This window comes from Musca vetustissima, unplaced genomic scaffold (assembly GCF_032173495.1).
Source record: "Musca vetustissima isolate MV318-11 ecotype Yass unplaced genomic scaffold, APGP_CSIRO_Mvet_v1 utg12527, whole genome shotgun sequence".
Lineage (NCBI taxonomy): Eukaryota > Metazoa > Arthropoda > Insecta > Diptera > Muscidae > Musca > Musca vetustissima.
In genome coordinates, this window is record NW_026883045.1 from 262250 (window position 1) to 276464 (window position 14215).

Sequence of the window (14215 nt, forward strand, 5' to 3'; positions counted from 1 at the left end):
AATGGCTTGTTTTACAGGCCTTCTAAAATTTTTAACAGTAGCCCTAGTAAAATTCCTCTTTGATTACACCGCAAATTCTAGGAAAGAACGTTAATGCTAGTTCAATTTTTGCGGTTATGAGGTTTTTTGTTGATGATTCCACAATTGTGGTGTCCTGTTCCATTGCCGAGTATGCTATATAGTTTTTTTTTTTCTATAAAAACGTGAAAGTAAAATTTATTTAGAAACGCTTTGGTTTACGATAGCCCCGCTTGTCATATTAACGCCCCCAAACCACTTTGCAACATTTAAGTGGTTTAATACGTGGCTCATATTTAACAAAGGACAACAGCTATTATCCTTACACATACCTCTAAAAATAAATATACACACCTACCTACATGAGCAATCTTACTCAATATTAAGCACACACATGTAAGTGTATGTTTGCATGTATGCCGCCCACTTTTCCCGAAGCATATATTTCGCCAGAATGTCATTCGATAGTCATATTTGTGGCTGATATAAAAAAAAATATACGACCAGACCCACAAAAAAAGAAAACAAAACAAGAAGAAAAATAAGAAACCAAGCAAGTGACATAATTTTGGAGAAAACAATTTGCTCAAATTACATAAAATGCTGCTGGCTGCCACAGCACCAACAACAACCTTCTAATCCACTTTACTTAGAATTGTAGTGAATAAAGAGCCGCATTAAATAAAGAGTCCTTTGAAAATGACAAGAACACACGATACGTTACAAACACACACACATATGATCCTTTATGTCCTTTTTCACATGTGCTTGGCTCATGTTGCACAAGGTGTATGCTCACTCGCGTTATTCTCCCTCTATGGAAATACCCGCTAGCAGACCTTCCATTCATCCATACTTATGTATGGATGATTGTCCTTTAAAATGAAGTGCTATGAAAAATTTGTTTAACATAAAATATTATTTTCAAATGATTCTTAAGTACTTCACCTAAGTAGTTTTTATAAGATTTAAAAAAAAAACAACGGTATTTGTTGTTTTTCGAGGTTTGTGCTGAAATCCCAAAGGAGTGAGCATTGTCAAGCGTTAGTATGTGAAGTGAGTGTTAATCATAGGACTGTCCTTGAAGAGTGTGCATTGGATGTTTTTTTTTTTTTTAAATAAATATTATTTTAGAGGATTTATATATCCATTTCCTTCTATAATATGGAAGTTTTTTAAACCAATGATTCTGAGGTTCCAAACATTGGGCATGGATTCCTCTAGCCAAATTGTACTAAAAAATTGGTGCATGTTCCTGATCAGGGTCTGGCCATCGGTCTTGAATAGTTCGGCTGGTAATCCATCGGCCGACTTTATTATTCTTCAGGCTATCAATTGCTATTCAGACCTCATCTTGGCTAGGTGGTCTACAATATATCACTTTATCTCTTATTGGTTCTGGTGTATCATCTTCGCCGAAGGAAATGCTTTTATTAGTTCTGTATGCAGTTCCTTAAGCTCCCATGAAAGGAAATACCCTTCACAGCTGTTTTATAAGTTCCTATGTATAAGGATCTTATAAAAAAGCTGTGTGACGACCCCTCAACAGACGGATCTGAGAATATCTTATCTTATATACTGGTAAATAGTGGACCAGATATGATTTTCTATTATTATCATTATAATAGGTAATGACTTATCGGTCTATTAATAGGTTCTATGGCCTTCTATCGGCAGCTCATCTATGAATAAAAGGCATTCTCTGGGTCTTCAATGAGTAAATATGCCTTATAGGGATGAAAATCCGTGGAGAGTATATTAAGTACCTATTGGGAAAAATAGTCATATATCATGTTTATATCCTGAACAACTATGTTGTCAATGTCATATCTCGATTAGCTGAGTCAGTTTCTCCTTTATAATTTGTAAACATGAGACATGCCACAGTTATGCACCAATCGTCACGAAAATTTGCAAGTAGGACGGTTTCTGACCAAAGAAGACCCCTATTATATTTTGATAATGATCCGTTAATAATTAGATGAGAGGGCGCAGATCGCTTTGAAATTTTACATGACCAACTAATTCGAATAATGAAGGTCCGATGATGCCGCAGAGCAGCTGTTAACATCTATTCGGTTAAGAGAGTGCAAATGTTAGGTCCACAGGAACTGATCGCTTAGTGGAAGTTGTGAAGGTTGTCATATGGTCGGTCCCGTCCGGCAATTCTGCTCCATACACCTGCATATAAATGGTGGTGCAACCAGATTTTATAAATTTTGTAAGTTTAAACCTGAGTTTTCTATCCCATTACTGGTTCCACACGATTTCCGATACTTTAGAAGTCCTAATCATCTCTTCCAGTATAGTATATTTGAATGTCCTAACCATATTTCCGTAGGAGTGGCATTAGTTTTGCATATCAGTTCCCAAATGGGTAAAATATATTCTAAAGGCTAATCGGATTTCCCACTAAAGGGGCTTAGGATAAAAGAGAATAAAACATCAAAAATTGGAGAAAAAAAAGCTTCATTAACAATCTTGCCAGCTTTTCCATCTAAAGGACATTTTGGAAATAAAATTATTTAATTAGGGGAAATGTCCTCCTTAAAAATTTTATATGTCCTGACAGCTTTTACAAATAAAATTCGCAATACTTTGACATATCATGTTGTCATAGGGTAAAAGGCATCCACAGGAATTGTCAGAGGGGATTCATGTTGACATATCTACCATATAATGAATCCGTCTGGTATTAGATTTTCCTAGATTTCTTTTCCTATGGGATTGTTTACATCTTCATTTTTAGTTTTTTTTTAAGAAGGTTCTTCTTATTTCTTAGAACTTACCCTGGCCATTATGCCAAATTGGTTGATGAAATGTCACAAAAATCGTTAATTCTTCTTAATATGACTTAATTTCTTCAAATCGCTGAAACAATAACCCAGCAGGACCTCTCTTAGATGACAAATAACATTGAGAGCCATATGTGACCTTTTTTCATATTTTTGAAAGTGAGTGACTGGACAACAGGGAAAATAAACGTGACAATCCAAACATTTTAATTAATTTTCATTCATAAAATAAAATTGAAATCCTTCTCAAAGAGAATGTCGTGGACAATAGACAAAAATCCCAGAAGAAGAAAATGAAGAAAAAAACTAAAAGTGAGCAGCAATCTATTTTTTGGCACCCATAAGTGAGACCATAATTATGCTCACGCTTACAATTCAATTTTCTACCTTTTTTTGGTATTGCAGGGCAATGGTAAAATGGGACAACTATGGATAACTATTCTGCACTTATTCTTTTTTATGACAGCTATTCTTCCAGCTAGCGGGTCACATACTTGACAGTCAGTCACAGTTGTTGCCCAAAGTACCAGTACCAAAAAAAGAATAAATGCATAAATACTTGGAAGGAGCAGTAGAGGTTACCTACCAACCAACCAGCCAGCCAACCGAATGGGTATTGTTTTGACCCTAAAGGGCACTACTACTTCAGTTCCAGAAAAAAACTCAACTGAGCTGAAGTGAAATGAACAATTGTTCCATTGTTCGCCGTTCGTTCGCTTATGAAAATGCGCAAAATCACGTACAAGTGTTCACTTCTACTTCTTCTGGTTTTTTGGGCTGCTGTTTGTGCTGCTATGTTCTTCAAGTTCCTTGATTTTTTTTGGGTATTTCTTGTCATTGTTTGTTGTTCTTTTTTTGACAAATTCATCCAAAAAAGAATATAAAAGGAAACAACAGCAGGATTCAAGACATTCTTGCAGTGCCATATATCCCAGTCAGCCATGCAACAACAACAACAAGAAAGAAATGCAATAACAACAGAAATCATACATCAAGCCGGGTGACAGCAGGCATGCCGAACATGCAAAGGATCCCAGGCAAATGCGGAATTACACTGCAGTTCTTTGTTGCATGTTCGTAATCGTTGTTGGTGTTGTTCTTGCGTTCTTGCATTGCGTTTGTTGTCATTATTGTTGATCACTTCATTACGAAGCATAACATGTCAATTTAGCAGGGGAGCTGGTTGACATGAAAACCTTTTTATTGCTCTATATTGCCATTCATTCAGAAAAAAAATCGGAAAATCAGAAAATCTCTTTCTAAGACAATAACTCAAAATTCTTGGATTTATTTGTTTAGAACAATTTATTTTGGGCTATTATATTTCACGCTTTATTTTCTGCAATTGCAATTCTTGCCATTATTGAATGAAGAACGCGCTGAGCTGTTGTCTGAAGTGCCCATGACTCAATTAAGTGTCCACCTCTTAACATTAGACGCCAACAAAGGTTAAGTAGATTTTATTGTTGCAAAGCGACAATTTTTCTGGTGAATTTCATTCATAACCTCTTTTGACATGAAATGACCTCTCATAAGAATTGAACAACACCACGTGTCCTGAAAAAGAATAATAATTCCAAAAATTAAAACAATTCGTAAATAAAATTGCACTCCCGACCTACTTCTTTTATACTTGCGAGACAGCTGATATTTTAATTTTCCAATTGTTTGGACCGATTCGAATTCGACTAAAATATAAATACAGGCTCGGCTGAACATCTGCCAAGGGTATATTTGAAAAAATATTTCTTTAAAAAATCCACGCCTATTTCTACTTTGAAAAATATTCCTTTAAAAAATCTACGCCTAGGGGATCTTTGAAAAAATATTCCTTTAAAAAATCTACGCCTAGGAGATCTTTGAAAAAATATTCCTTTAAAAAATCCACGCCTGGGGTATCTTTGAAAAAATATTCCTTTAAAAAATCTACGCCTAGGATATCTTTGAAAAAATATTCCTTTAATAAATCCACGCCTAAGGTATCTTCGAAAAAATATTCCTTTAAAAAATCCACGCCTAGGTTATCTTTGAAAAAATATTCCTTTAAAAAATCCACGCCTAGAGGATCTTTGAAAAAATATTCCTTTAAAAAATCCATGCCTAGGGTATCTTTGAAAAAATATTCCTTTAAAAAATCCACGCCTAGGTTATCTTTGAAAAAATATTCCTTTAAAAAATCCACGCCTAGGGTATCTTTGAAAAAATATTCCTTTAAAAAATCTACGCCTATGGGTATCTTTGAAAAAATATTCCTTTAAAAAATCAGCGCCTAGGGGATCTTTGAAAAAATATTCCTTTAAAAATCAGTCATTATTGTAGATTTTCCTTTGGTTATAGGAATAGTTGCACTTACTCGGCCCAGTGAACTATACCAATTTTTATATATTTTTAAAAATTTTATCCCACTTAATGATATGTTTCCCGCAATTAAAAATTTCACCGATTAACAATCTACCTATCAATATGATGAAAAGCTAGTTAAGAAATCAAAACATAAAGACGCGGATATTATTCTAAAGAACAAAGAAACTCTGTATTCAGCTAATCACCCAGACAAGTACCCTGTCTCTGTTTTCCCCTTCAGCTATATTGCGTCTGTTTATTTTTTCTTTTCCTAGATAATGACGTTATAATTATAGTTCGCATCATCATAATCGCCGTCGTCATTTTATGTAAAAATGTGTACGACGTTGCTATATTTCCTCAATGCCGACAACGGCATTCGCGCGCTCGCTATTCCAAATTGGTTACTATGTCGCTCCATATCGGGCCATAGTAAACGAGTTAATGACGTAGTCGATGTGGTAGACCTACGGCAATGCGTAAGAAACAGGTATTTTTGTATGATTCTGATGATGATGAGGACCACGTTTCGACGTTTAGTGCGGCACAGACAGCAGTTAATGCAGAGGAGACGACGGGGCAAAGATAATCGGTATTGGCGTCTTAGATAGTCGTCAGCAGTGCAGAGCAAGCTATATGAAATGAAAGTGATAGGGAAGTGAGATTTTTTTTCTTAAAGTGATTTGATGAATTTATTTTGCTTAGAAAATTAGGTGCTATATTAACAGGGTATTGTTGTTGGGGGAAAACAAATGCTATGCTCAGTCTTACATTAAAAAATAAGACCTTATAAAAATCCACGCCCGGGAGATACTAGAAAAAAATATTTCTTTAGAACTACCCGCCAGGGGGACCCTTGGAAAAATATTTCTTTAAAAATCAACGCCTAAGGGACCTTTAAAAAATATTTCTTTAAAAATCCACGCCTAGGGGAACTTAAAAAATATTTCTTAAAAAAGCACGCCTAAGCGACCTTAAATCCACGTCTTTTTCCTACTTTGAAAAAATGTTTCTTTAAAAATCCACAAATTTTCTTACTCTGAAAAAAATATTTTTTTTTAAATCCACGTCTATTTCTACTTTCAAAAAAAATCCTTCACAGAATCCATGCCTCTTCCTACTTTGAAAAAATATTCCTTCACAAAATCCACGTCCTTTCCTACTTTGAAAAAATATTCCTTCACAAAATACACGCCTTTTCCTACTTTGAAAAAATATTTCGTTAGAAATCTACTCCTTGAGGACCTTTAAAACAATATTTCGTTAAAAATCTACTCCTTGAGGACCTTTAAAACAATATTTCTTTAAAAAACCAAGCCTAAGGGACGTCTGAAAAAAATTTCTTTAAAAATCCACGCCTAGGGGATCTTTGAAAAAATATTCTTTTAAAAAATCCACGCCTAGGGGATCTTTGAAAAAATACACCTAAGGGACCTTCTCACGACTAGGGGATCTTTGCAATTTTTTTTTTAAATCCACGCCTCTTGCTTCTTTGAAAAAAATATTTATTTTCCTACTTTGAAAAAAATATTCCGCTTATTGCCTGAAAACTTTCTAAATACTTTCTCTCGAGAACTTTCACTTTAATTCTCCTGAAATTATTGCCTTCCTTGTTTTTATACCTTCAGCAGAACGTGTTCCGTTTGCTCTTATCATTATTAGAAAATCCTTTCAAAACACCATTTTCCCGAATAAACGAAAATAGCCGTTAAATTTTATGGTTAAAATTATATTTTTTCCCAGAAAACTATAATGTCTTCGTTAAGCATGTCCTGGCGTTAGAGAATCCTTTTGTTTCCATATTTATAATTAAATTTTATTTTTATCCCTTTCTAATAATGGCCAAGAAACGACAGCTTGTAGAGAAGAAATAAAACTAACTGTTTTATGGTTGACCATATTCAATTGTATGCTTTTGTCCAATGTCCTTTCGTCCCACAAACAGAGAGAAGGCGTTTTTTCCTCGAAAAACGCAATAAAAAAGAGGAGAAAGGACGAAAATACGAAAAATTACGACAAGTGTCTTTGGCTTTGTTATTAAATCGCCCGCAGTAGGAATATCTCTCATAACAATATTTAAGGATATTTTTGTTGTTCATTTGTTGGCCTGGTTTTACGTGTGTCGCTATTACGTGTCCATGGCTCAAAAGGATATCACAAAACAGCACACTTACACCAAATACGCCGTGAGTACGCGTGACCTTTTTTTGTTGTTGCTGTTGTTGTTGTGTTACAGGCCACAAACGTGTGCTAATGTCCATGCATCAAATGAAAAACCCATAGAATGCCTGAGGACTTGCACACACACTCACACACAAATTTACTCTCACAGGACATGCCATAGTTATCCTGTTTTTCATACTGCCTGCAATGGCTTCGGTGTCACTAAGCCATGGCAAAGTAGAGTTTTGCCTTCTAACACACACTGAAAATGCAAAAATTATAGCAAGGACATGGGTTATACCTTGTTTGGCTTTTAGCAGGGTAATGCAAAGACACGCACACAAACCAAGAAGAAGCACATCCACAACTACACTAGTTGAATTAAATTTAATATGACCCACAAAGAAGTGCAGGTAAACCAATAGCTTTGCCATCCCTCCAATGGCATTGTTGTAATAAAGCATCGTCGTAACTCCTTGGTGGCAGTCGTGCTTGTCCTACATCCTTAGGGTCCATTTTAGCACCATTGTGTTAAATGCACTTTTACTTTGGCATAGTGTCTTTAAAATTTCGTGGCTCATTCCGATAAATTGGAATTCATGGGAAATTGGGTCAATGAAGATGTTTAAAAATTTTGAAATTGTTCTACCTGTTTCAATTTCGTGGTGTAATCGAAGAAAAAAAAAACGAATGATAAAATATTTGAGGAAAAGGGGTTTTCTCAAATATTTTATCTCTCATTTCGTTCTCTAGTTCGATATTTGTGAATGAAATTCAAGGGAAATTTATGATGGTGCTAAAAATCGCATGAGGAAAAAGGGAAAGTCCTAAAAGGATTGGCGACTTTGTAAGGTAATGGAAATTAACACATTTTTAAAACACAAAATAAGGATAAATATCAAAAAGGGATCAAAAATATATTTCTGGGAACATAATTAATTACAAGGGTGGGGTTATAAAGGAGAAGAACAAAAAATAGGCTAAAAGGCTACCATGGATTCCTACCAGGGCAGCAGCCGTGTATTTTTAAGGAATAATTTTTCAAAGGTTCCCAAGGCGTGGATTTATAAAGAAGTATTTTTCAAAGCTCCCTTTGGCTTGGCATTTTAAAGAAATATTTTTCAAAGATTCGCAAGGAGTGGATTTTCAAAGAAACATTTTTTCAAAGGCCTATTAGGCGTGGATTTTTGAAGAAACATTTTTTTCAAAGGCCTATTAGGCGTGGATTTTTAAAGAAACATTTTTTAAAGGCCTATTAGGCGTGGATTTTTAAAGAAACATCTTTTCAAAGGTCCCCTAGGCGTGGATTTTTAAAGAAATATTTTTTCCAAGATCCCCTAGGCGTGGATTTTTAAAGAAATATTTTTTCAAAGATCCGCAAGGCGTGGATTTTTAAAGAAATATTTTTTCAAAGATCCCCTAGGCGTGGATTTTTAAAGAAATATTTTTTCAAAGATCCCCTAGGCGTGGATTTTTAAAGAAATATTTTTTCAAAGATCCCCTAGGCGTGGTGGATTTTTAAAGAAATATTTTTTCAAAGATCCGCAAGGCGTGGATTTTTAAAGAAATATTTTTTCAAAGATCCGCAAGGCGTGGATTTTTAAAGAAATATTTTTTCAAAGATCCGCAAGGCGTGGATTTTTAAAGAAATATTTTTTCAAAGATCCGCAAGGCGTGGATTTTTAAAGAAATATTTTTTCAAAGATCCGAAAGGCGTGGATTATTAAAGAAATATTTTTTCAAAGATCCGCAAGGCTTGGATTTTTAAAGAAATATTTTTTCAAAGATCCGCAAGGCGTGGATTTTTAAAGAAATATTTTTTCAAAGATCCGCAAGGCGTGGATTTTTAAAGAAATATTTTTTCAAAGATCCCCTAGGCGTGGATTTTTAAAGAAATATTTTTTCAAAGATCCGCAAGGCGTGGATTTTTAAAGAAATATTTTTTCAAAGATCCCCTAGGCGTGGATTTTTAAAGAAATATTTTTTCAAAGATCCCCTAGGCGTGGATTTTTAAAGAAATATTTTTTCAAAGATCCCCTAGGCGTGGATTTTTAAAGAAATATTTTTTCAAAGATCCCCTAGGCGTGGATTTTTAAAGAAATATTTTTTCAAAGATCCGCAAGGCGTGGATTTTTAAAGAAATATTTTTTCAAAGATCCGCAAGGCTTGGATTTTTAAAGAAATATTTTTTCAAAGATCCGCAAGGCGTGGATTTTTAAAGAAATATTTTTTCAAAGATCCGAAAGGCGTGGATTATTAAAGAAATATTTTTTCAAAGATCCGCAAGGCGTGGATTTTTAAAGAAATATTTTTTCAAAGATCCGCAAGGCGTGGATTTTTAAAGAAATATTTTTTCAAAGATCCGCAAGGCGTGGATTTTTAAAGAAATATTTTTTCAAAGATCCGCAAGGCGTGGATTTTTAAAGAAATATTTTTTCAAAGATCTGCAAGGCGTGGATTTTTAAAGAAAGATTTTTTAAAAGAATATTTTTTTCAAAGGCCCACAAGGCGTGGATTTTTTAAGAAAAATTTTTTAAAAGAATATTTTTTTCAAAGGCCCACAAGGCGTGGATTTTCTAAGAAAGATTTTTTTAAAAGAATATTTTTTTCAAAGGCCCACAAGGCGTGGATTTTTTAAGAAAAATTTTTTAAAAGAATATTTTTTTCAAAGGCCCACAAGGCGTGGATTTTCTAAGAAAGATTTGTTTAAAAGAATATTTTTTTCAAAGGCCCACAAGGCGTGGATATTTAAAGAAAGCCAAGCCTCTTTAATTTTTACTTTCTTCTTGGACCACTTCCCCTAATGACCCATATAATCTTTTGTTTCATTTTTTTATTTGTAGGTTATTTGTTTCATTGGTCACGACAAAAAATTGTCTTTCCAAATGACTCATCTTCTGCTCCGTAAATGGTCTCAAATTTAATATCCGTTAAATTTTAGTTCGTGATATCATTTAGTTCCATAGTCCATTGAACTAATCGTTCCTTCATTGATTTTAGTCACAGTCGTCGCCGTGGTTGTCATCTTGCCGAACATTTGTTTTAATTTTCCTCCATGGTTCTGGCCATTTGTTAACTAATGGCATTTTATCAGTTTTATGACTTCCTAAAAACGGAGTTTAACTTAGTTTCTATTTCGGTCATCAAAGGCCGAACCTTTGACGCTAAGTTCATCGTGTGTTGAGGTTATGTTGTGTGTTCAGGGGCATCAGGTATACGTAAACAGCAATGAGCAGCAGCATGGGGGATCAATTGCCGCCATCACCTACATTTTTATCCACAAACAGAGGAAGATAAGAACCAATAAATGAAAGCACCCAGAAAAAACGAACGAAGAAAAGAAATCCAGACACGTTCGGTAACGAAGGTCTAATTTGGACGACAATTAGTATTTATGATTGGTTGGTTGGATGGTCGGTCGCTTGGTTGGGCAACAAATATTATCTTTTAAATGTTCTAAACACGATGCCATTGTCGGATTGTCCGTTCCCAACAAGGTGGTCTAGTCTCGTTATGATTATAACGAGACCATCAAAATTTTTCGTTTTTTATTTTGGGAAAATAGTTCTGCCACAAAGAAAGTGATAAGAATGAATGACAAGAAAGTTATTTTGAAATTGGGTTAAATTGTTGAAACACGGAAGAGCTCAAAAAAAAAACGAAACAAAGCAGAGGATGCTTTTGGGAAATCAGTTGCATTTGTTGGGTTTTTTGGATTATCTCAGAACTTCGTCGGAGGGAGGTCGTTTCCTGTTTTAATTTTCTTTCCTTTTTTCCTCTTGGCCGTTGATTGTGTATCCGTTTCCATGTTTGCTGTCCATTATGACTCTAAACATCATGTCTAACAAATATTATCCGAAACACTAATGCTTAGCGGAACCAAACCCATTCATATGTATCTCAGTTTTTTTCCATGTTCGGAAAAAATACAAGTCATTCTTGTTAAACAAAAAAAAAAAAAAAACAGAACTTAACAATTGCTCATTAGAGGGGCTCTTATGTGCAAATTGCATATGCAAATTGCTTGGAAGAAATATAAAATACAAAATACGAGGATAGAGGGGAAAATTTGGGTGAACTTTTTTCTATAGAAAATCTATACACCCGGGTGCTACGGAAAATCCACGCCTTAAGGACCTTTGAAAAACTATTTCTATAGAAAATCTATACACCCGGGTGCTACGCCTTAAGGACCTTTGAAAAACTATTTCTATAGAAAATCTATACACCCGGGTGCTACGCTTTAAGGACCTATGAAACACTATTTCTATAGAAAATCTATACACCCGGGTGCTATGGAAAATCCACGCCTTAAGGACCTTTGAAAAACGATTTCTATAGAAAATCTATACACCCGGGTGCTATGGAAAATCCACGCCTTAAGGACCTTTGAAAAACGATTTCTATAGAAAATGTATACACCCGGGTACTACGCCTTGAGGACCTTGAAAAACTATTTCTATAGAAACTCTATACACCCGGGTGCTATGGAAAATCCACGCCTTAAGGACCTTTGAAAAACTATTTCTATAGAAAATCTATACACCCGGGTGCTATGGAAAATCCACGCCTTGAGGACATTTGAAAAACTATTTCTTTAAAAATCCACGCCTTAAGTACCTTTGAAAAACTATTTCTTTAAAAATTCACGCCGTAAGGACCTTTAAAAATATAATTCTTTAAAAATCCACGCCTTAAGGACATTTGAAAAATATTTCTTTAAAAATCCACGTCTAATGGAACTTTGACGTCGAAAAGCTACAAATACAACAGCTAGCAGAAGCCTACTCCGCTCAAGCACCCCTTGTCCCGATAATAATATAGAAGCATTATGGCAGAGAATTGCAACACTTGGGTACCAAAGACCACCTTCAAGAAATCCGTGCTACGATCTGGAGTGTCGTAATGCTACTGATATGAAAAACGCAGCGTAAAGGTGCAACCCTGCTATGATGATGACGGTATAGAGTGTAAACCACCTAGCCAAGATAAAGTCAGAATAGCAATAAATCGGCTAAAGAATAATAAAGCAGCTGGTGCCGATGGGTTACAAGCCGAACTATTCAAGACTGGTGGTCAAATGCTGGTAAGGAGCATGCACCAGCTGATTAGTACAATTTGGCTAGAAGAATGTGTCCCGTGCACAAAAAAGGAGACAAGAGGATATAGAGGAATAAGTCTCCTTCCCATCGCATATAATGTGCTATCCAATGTACTGTGTGAACGACTGAAGCAAATCCACCATTGACCAGATTTTCACTCCAAATCCTGGAAAACCCCAGGAAAAACACATCGACACATTCCACCTATTCGTCGACTATAAAGCCGCATTCGACAGCCCCATCCGTTCAGAGGTGTATAAAGCCTTGTCTGTGTTTGGCATTCCTGCAAAATTAATTCGGCTATACAGGATAAATTTAACAGGCACAGCAGTTAAAGTCGGAAAGGACCACTCGGAGCCCTTTAATACCGAACGAGGATTCAGACAAGGTGATAGTTTGTCGTGTGACCTTTTTAACATCCTGCTGGAAAAGGTCATACGAGAGGCAAAGGTGAACAGAAATGGCACTCTGTACACCAAACAACACCAGTTACTCGCCTACGCCGATGACATCGACATAATGGGTCGAACATTGAGAGCGGTAACAGCCACCTTTGAACAACTTGAGAAGAAGTCTGCCAAAGTGGGTCTGGCAGTAAACGGCGAGAAGACCCAGCTGATGGTATCAACGTGCAAGGCGTCCAGTAGACTGGGACCAACTGTGGAACTGTGGAGAACTACAGCTTCGAGGTAGCCAAAGATTTTATATACCTTGGTACCGCCATAAATGTCATAAAACGAATGACATCAGTTTTGAAATTCGGAGAAGGATAGTGATGGCCAACCGATGCTACTATGGTCTGAGCAAAACAACTCAAAAGCAAGGCCACCTCCCGCCAGACAAAACTCACACACTCTACAAGACGCTGATACTACCCGTGCTGTTATATGGATCTGAAGCATGGGTATTTACGCAAGCAGATGAGGCAGCCCTTGTAATGTTTGAGAGAAAAATTCTCCGAAAGATCTATGGGCCGATCTGCGTTGACGGTGAATATCGCCGTCGAATGAACCATGAGTTGTACCAGCTATTCTCGGACATCGACATTGTTAGACGTATTGAGCCGCAGCGACTACGTTGGCTAGTTCATGTTGTGAGAATTGATGAATGGATGCCCCAGCCCAGAAGGCATATAAAAGCGAACCAGCTGATGGTTCACGCAGAAGGGGAAGGCCACGAATAAGATCAAGTCGAAGACAACATTGCCGAAAATGGTCTTTCAAATTGGAAAAGCTGCGCTAAAGACAGATGCGCCTGGAAATCTTTTCTAAGCTCGGCTTATGGAACGAAAGTTCTATGACAAGCCAGCTAAGTAAGTAAGTAATGGAGCTTTAAAACAATTTTCCCTAAAAACCACGCCTATTAGAGCTTTGAAAAAAATTTCCTTAAAAACCACGTCTATTAGAGCTTTGAAAAAAATTTCCTTAAAAACCACGCCTATTGGAGCTTTGACAAAATATTCCTTAAAAACCACGCCTATTGGAGCTTTGAAAAAATGTACCTTAAAAACCACGCCTATTGGAGCTTTGAGAAAAACCACGCCTATTGGAGCTTTGAGAAAAACCACGCCTATTGGAGCTTTGAGAAAAACCACGCCTATTGGAGCTTTGAGAAAAACCACGCCTATTGGAGCTTTGAGAAAAACCACGCCTATTGGAGCTTTGAGAAAAACCACGCCTATTGGAGCTTTGAGAAAAACCACGCCTATTGGAGCTTTGAGAAAAACCACGCCTATTGGAGCTTTGAGAAAAACCACGCCTATTGGAGCTTTGAGAAAAACCACGCCTATTGGAG